This window comes from Dermacentor silvarum, chromosome 3, assembly GCF_013339745.2.
Source record: "Dermacentor silvarum isolate Dsil-2018 chromosome 3, BIME_Dsil_1.4, whole genome shotgun sequence".
Classification (NCBI taxonomy): Eukaryota; Metazoa; Arthropoda; class Arachnida; order Ixodida; family Ixodidae; genus Dermacentor; species Dermacentor silvarum.
In genome coordinates, this window is record NC_051156.1 from 102,385,429 (window position 1) to 102,392,504 (window position 7,076).

Here is a 7,076-nt window from a genome sequence, read left to right on the forward strand (position 1 = left end):
ACCAATCAGTCGAGATTCTGTGACGTACAAGGCCGCTTCCTGTTTGCACCGGCCTAAGTGAAGCAGAAATGACTCGCACGCACTACTTAGAATGCGTACACATGCCATAACTATGCAGTGCGGTGAAATATTCTGTACAATTCTGAATCGGTTGACGTAAAGGCAAATGACGGCTGCACGCTCGCACACAGCGGAAGACACAGCGGCCCATGCACTTGCCGCAGGAAATGCAAGGCGACGAAAGCTTCGTAAAAAAAAGAGCATTACTCGTTTTTGCGCGTATTTAAGTTTTCTAGCGCAAGGACGCAGCGAACAAGCTATTGCTATGGGAGTAGGTATAGCCTGGTAACACGTGCATTTTCACATGTATAGCCGTCCTTGACCTGTGAAACGCACTTCGCCACGACGAGGACGACGCCATCTACGCTTAACGGAGATTAACAATTAATGATGTCTTCTCCGATCGGGCGGGTCGTCTCAGTGATGCGTTTTCGAAGACTGGTCCATTCAGTGGCGCGATGAGAGACGGTTGCTCCAAACGCCCACTGTACCTGTCGTGCTTACTGTATTTTACTGAGCTTACATTACTTTTTACTTAATTTCTTCACAAGCACACACACACGCGAGAGGGGGGGGGGGGTCCCATGTCTTTGATATCCATGCATAGAGTCTGCTTAAACTACCGATATTTATTATCGATCAGGTCACGTAGAGGAAAACAGACGCTTGCCCCCCCCCCCCCCCCCCGGTCGGGCCGATGAACCCCCCCCGAAAAAAATTTATCGCTACGCCCCTGGTAGAAGTGCTAAGCTGGTAAGGTAAATATACAAAGTCTGTCCCAGAAGTTTGAGCAGTTCATGTCACTACATTCTCTGCCGCGTTTTTGCTGGCTCAGTGCACAAACTTTTGGGACAAGCCCCGTAGCAATCAGTACCAGTAGCACTACCTTCTTGGCGCGTCAGCGAGTTTCTGCACCAATTGCCTGCGCACTTCTTTCAATCTTTTTTTTTCTCGTCTTCCGGCATGACACGGTTGCCTATGAAGATCCGGAGGAGGCCTGCGCAAGAAAAGCAATCACGAGTACAAAATTAATGAAAGCATCTAAACAATAATTTCCAGCATGCACAGTGCAAGTTCCCAACAATATGCCCACGGTTCAATGAAATATTTTTGCAAAGCTGCATTTTCAATAACCAAACTGCAGATTACTTTTTTCATGTTAACTCACATGCCTCAAATTCTTTCTACAGTTTTAACATGAAATATTTCAGTAGCAGATGATCGCAACACAGTGCTTTAGCACTAGCTTCGCTTTTACTGTGGCTATTTGCATGTGCCATCTATACATGAGATCAGTTCATTAGAACAGTATGTTCATATACTTTTCAAGGATGACAACTTTTGTGGTGTCACGGCTGGTCTGGCCTCAGTCCTTCCCTTGGATCGCGACTTGTTGGACAAAGTCCCGGTCACGCTTCTGTTCTTAAGCTCATCTGGCATCCAATACGTTGTGGACGCCATACGGCAGAACATAGACGTAGACCGCAACAATGTCCCCCAAGCAGCCTTTTCTATTCATTGCCCGGATCCAGCATACACCTGCAATATATAATAACACATACATAGCTTGTAGCTAACAGGTTTTATACTGGACGATATACACTATGCATTTTCTCAACTCTACTGTTTTCTGGCATTCTGGCCATTTATTAGTTGTAGTGGGCTCACCTGCATGAGCAGAACGAAATTATACAGTAAAATTTTAAAAAATCTTTTAGACAATCCCACATAAAAATCTCCCAAGCATAAATAGCAATCGCTGAATTTGTTAAATTGACAATGATCTGCAAGAATATTCACTGCTATCTATAGCTCGATGAACTCACTAACATCTACCTTGACATTGGGTAGCCGAATTTCAAATACATGTGTTGTCTGTAGGACCACTCTTTATTTTCAGGTTGATCTGTGCGGTCACTAGATGCAATATAGAAATGTGCACAAGCATTGCGTTCCAAGGACTGCATGATTACATAATTATGCCATCAACATTAATGTACACATACAGAAAAAAAAAAACCTTCACACACGTGACATGGCTGCGTAAACGTACACTCGCCAACTGAAAAACACACGTAGCACGCCTGCCTGGCAGTCCTTGCAAGGAATTTTATAGACGATGCCGGGATATTTTTCTTTTTCGAGGCAGTCTTTGACTAGGACGAGTTGTTGTTTTAGCTTGCTTGAAGGGATGTGGCAGATTTGTCCATCATAATCTTTGAAAATTCTTGACATTGACTCGCTCATGCCTAATGCATAGGGGAGAGCCGCCCGTTTCCTTGTTCTCATCGGCCTGATGACACGCTTTTCTTCAGTCTTTATAAACTGGCCATGGTAGCCATCACTGACCAAATCCTGCGCCACTCTCTTCAACTCAGCTCTGCGTGCATCAGTAGTCGAGCACAATCGGAATGCACGGGTGAACAGTGTAGAGGCAACAGATCGTTTGTGTCTAACGGGATGGGCCGAATCAAAGTGCAGATATTTCCCTGTGTGCGTAGGCTTCCGATAAACGCTTGTTGAAAGGCCGGATGCAGTACGCATGACTTCAACGTCAAGGAAAGCCAGGCGACCATTAACTTCTTCTTCAACGGTGAATTCTATTGTGCTTTGGAAAGAGTTCAAGTGCTGCAGAAAAGGTACGACGTCTTTGCGGCAGATAATGGAAAAACAATCGTCGACATACCGCAGGAACAATTTTGGAGCGGGCTGGAATGTCGTGAGGGCTTACCTTCGAGGGCTTTCCAAAGCACAATAGAATTCACCGTTGAAAAAGAAGTTAATGGTCGCCTGGCTTTACTTGACGTTGAAGTCATGCGTACTGCATCCGGCCTTTCAACAAGCATTTATCAGAAGCCTACGCACACAGGGAAGTATCTGCACTTTTATTCGGCCCATCCCGTTGGACACAAACGATCTGTTGCCTCTACACTGTTCACCCGTGCATTCCGATCGTGCTCGACTACTGACGCACGCAGAGCTGAGTTGAAGAGAGTAACGCAGGATTTGGTCAGCAATGGCTACCCTAGCCAGTTTATAAAGACTGAAGAAAAGCGTGCCGCTGAACCCCCATCAGGCCGATGAGAACAAGGAAACGGGCGGCTCTCCCCTATGCACGAAGCGTGAACGAGTCAATGTCAAGAATTTTCAAAGATTATGATGTACAAATCTGTCATGTCCCTTCAAGCAAGCTAAAACAACAACTCGTCCGAGTCAAAGACTGCCTCGAAAAAGAAAAATATCCCGGCATCATCTACAAAATTCTATGCCAGGACTACCAGGCGTGCTACGTAGGCGAGACGGGAAACTTTAAAAGAAGGCTACAGCAGCACCGCAATGATGTAGCCAAAGGACACACGGTTTCCAGCGCCCTAGCAGAGCATCATGAGAAGACTGGTCACAGTATTAACTGGCATTCGGCTTTCATCATCAAAAGAGAGAAGAAATTATCCCGATAGCTTCTTGAATCATTTTGCATACTACAATCTACGACTAACACAATAAACCGGACACGAGGCCCCCTCCTTGAGTTGTACGCAAGGGCCTTACGTCTTCCAACGCATATATAATAAAGATCACCATGCATTCGTTCATTGTGAACAAGGCACCCGTAGTGAGTGCCAAAACGTCAATCTGTTGTTTTTGTGTTCTTTGGTTGGCGAGTGTATGTTTATTCAGCCATGTTCTTTCCTCGCCAGACAAGTTTTCGTCAAACCCTAGATTTCATCACACAAGTGACATTACCATAATAAAGGATTAATTAGTCCACCAATTATGTTTTCTCGCGCTGTTTTGGAGACCTGCGTCACTACGAGCGCAGTGCACCATCTAACTTATAGTAGAAGTACAATTTCATTTTATATAGTTATTTCTTCTGTGTGGCAGCAATTTTTTTATGGGCTTGGAAGACGCAGCGAAAATGGCCATCTCCACAAGCACCGAGATCGCTTTATGGCGGCTTAGTTAGAGGAGCCATCAAGCTAGTCTCGCACAGAACTGTTTCTTCATGCCCACTATCCCACTGCTGTCATTTCTGCACACTCTTAATTTTACTACCACCAGCAAATGCAGATGATCTGCAAACACTTCTCGTACATTTGTATGCATTGAGAGCAAGCATAGTTGTGCTTTCATGGGACACTGTTCTACACAGGAAATTGTGGCAATAGTGTTAAGCAACAATAAACACAACTAAAACATTTATGTGAGACAAAAATACCAGAGCAAGCATATTACCAGGGTCAGATTTTCTACTTGGCCACTCCAGCCAATCAAAAGTGGCTGCAGTAGAGTGCTGTAAACTGACCCCTTTTCATTTATTTTGGTATGTCTGTGGTGTAGCAAGCCAATGACAACAGCACCAAAGGGGCGTCATGTACTCGGCCACTTGCGGAAAGCAACATGCGATCATGATGCTGCATGGCACAGCTGATAGACATAAGCTGCCTGCATACATAATTTATAAGAAGAAGCCACTGCCGGCTTAAGAAGCCTTTCCCAGAAATGCTGCCACACAGGCAAATGCGAACAGGCGAATGACGAGTGCCACGTTTGACTAGTGGATTAGGATCACATGGCAACGTCACCCAAAGAACTGTCTCCTTGTCCTTGATATGTACTGCGGGCACCTTACTGACAGCATGAAGGCTGTGCTCTCCCAAGCTTGAATGGACATCGCTATTATACCAGGTGGCATGATGGACCAGCCTCAGCCACTTGACGTCTGTATCAACAAGCATTTTGAGGATGGATTGCCTGCGGAAATACTTCGCGATCTGGCCGAGTGATAAAGCGTATAAGCTAACAGCAACAGGTTGTACTAAATGCACATAACACAAGTGGCGAGCTGGGTCACTGCAGCATGGGACACACCATGAAGCTTGATTGCATGCTTTCAAGGAGTGCAGCATCTAAAGTGCACTAAATGGCACCAAAATTGTCTGCTCTTTTATGCTGACAACGATAAGAAGGTAAGCAACAAGGCTAGCAGCAACAACAACACTGCATGGGCTGGGACAGGTCGTGACTAATAAATGCTGTTCGCGTTTTATGTCTGTTGCCCTAACTTGTCCGGCTTACATTCAAGAAAAACACTTTTTCACCGGCTTCAGACCTTCAGGTGCTGGCTTAGGAGTGAGACCGGCCTAGATTTGAATAAATATGGTACTCGGCCATAAATCTAGTTCGTGGATCATACACAGCTACTTACATCCATAACGGAAAAACAAAAGGGACACAGTTCAGTTTCTTTCCCCACTCTGAAATGTACGAGCCCTTTCAGAACGTAAATGTAACATCGATCCTTAAAAAACAGTTCTATGACTTTTAAAGTTACCTTTCCGTCATCTCTTGAGGATCCGATGACAACATCGATGGCCTCTCCAGTGAATATGTCCATGTCAGCTACAAAGAAAATGTACAACTTTCCCTTGAATTGCCAGGTCTCATAAAAGGTAAGGATTTAAGACTTCAAAAGCAATATAGGAGTCCCATGCTATCGAAAGAGCATAATGTAACCATTACACATTGCCGGGGTATATAAACCAAAAATGTCTGTCAGGAACATTGTGTGGGACATACCACACACTGGTACCTTGCAAACATGACCTGTACAATGACGCTGCAATAATACATAGGTAATTATTTCTGCCTACACTCAAGGAACTCGGGTACAGTCAAACCTCATTAATACGTACCCGCTTAATGTGTAATTGCAGTTTAAATGTAGTCGCGAAGATTCCCCCACCCAGCCCCCATAGAACCCCATGCCTGACCGCTTAAGCCGTAGTCACTCATTTGCCATCAAATAGTTATTGCATACTATTTTCCTTCTAGTTCTACACGCACAGCACAAATTCGGCAAAATTTCATGCACTGAAAAATGAAAGGTGAAATCGGTTGTACAATATTGTAATGTAGCATTTCTCAAATTTTTAGAAGGCATTTTTTCTCTTAAAAAGGGAAACCATACGACTTATATCCTTTATGTTTGTATATACTATGTAATAATAGTTACGTGTCCATGTTTCGTTTATGTTGCTTCAACAGATACTTTCAAATTTGAGAAAAAGCACTCCGCAATGAAAATGGTAGCCTTCACCAGTTGGTCTTTGGTAGCTTTTCTGGTAAACTGTTAGGTTCTGGTAAAACAAATTCAGTTGCATGCTTTTGAATGGCGTGCCCACCATATCTATTTGGTCAGAAAAAAAGTGAAATATACAACCGGCTTCGATCTCGTGAAAATTTCTGACATGACCGGGCATGAATCAATGTTAGCATGAGTAGGCGTCAGTGACATCATAAGAGCAATGTGAAAAAGTGCAAACGGTTTGCAAATCTATGATGATGAGTGGCCTATAGGCTCAAATGAATGGACCTTTTTCCAATTCAGCTATGCACATGGGCATGCCCCAGCTGCATTACATGCCGCGCCGCCATTATCACAGGGCAGGTGTGCGAAGTGAGTGCGTGAACCCTTGCATGATCCGCGGCAATTTCCTGAGCTTGAGTTGCTGATCAATAATTTTCTTGTGTTCTGGCAAGAATATTGGTTAAAGGAAACACTTAGCTGTTTGTGGGAAAGACTGCAAGCACTTTTGTCGATGAAAGACTCTGTGAACTAACGCTCGAGCGATAGGCGCAGCGTTTGCGACAAACTCCTGCAGGCACTTTCTGTACCGTCGATTGCACAAACCGGCGTGGAATGGTGAACATTGTACTGAAGTGGAGCGCACGGTCAAATTAAAAAAAAAAGTACCCCATGTTATCAGTGAGTTATCACGCAATTCTTGCTGAGTGAGGTAAGCCTGCGTTCTGGTACAGCATGATGCTGGCGCTGTGATTATTGGACTTCTCGCCTTACGACCGACTCGGAAGTCACGGCGATGTTTTAATCTACGGGTATGTATACCGCACGGATTTTACCATTGGCTTAAGAATGTGCTACCGCATGCAAGCGGAAAATAGCTGTACGGTTACTGGGTCCAAACGAAAAGAAGAATCTCGCCACACAGCCG

The 7,076-nt window shown here is 44.5% G+C and overlaps 1 long non-coding RNA gene across 1 annotated transcript; it reads right to left on the bottom strand.

Annotated features, from left to right (window-relative positions):
* Nucleotides 1–802: 802 nt before the first annotated feature.
* On the bottom strand, nt 803–5,464 carry LOC125943917 (uncharacterized). The gene is made up of 3 exons (XR_007465990.1): nt 5,396–5,464; nt 1,383–1,599; nt 803–1,057 (listed from the first exon to the last, which is right to left on the bottom strand). It is a non-coding gene; the product is annotated as an uncharacterized LOC125943917 (long non-coding RNA).
* Between the last annotated feature and the right edge of the window lie 1,612 nt (nt 5,465–7,076).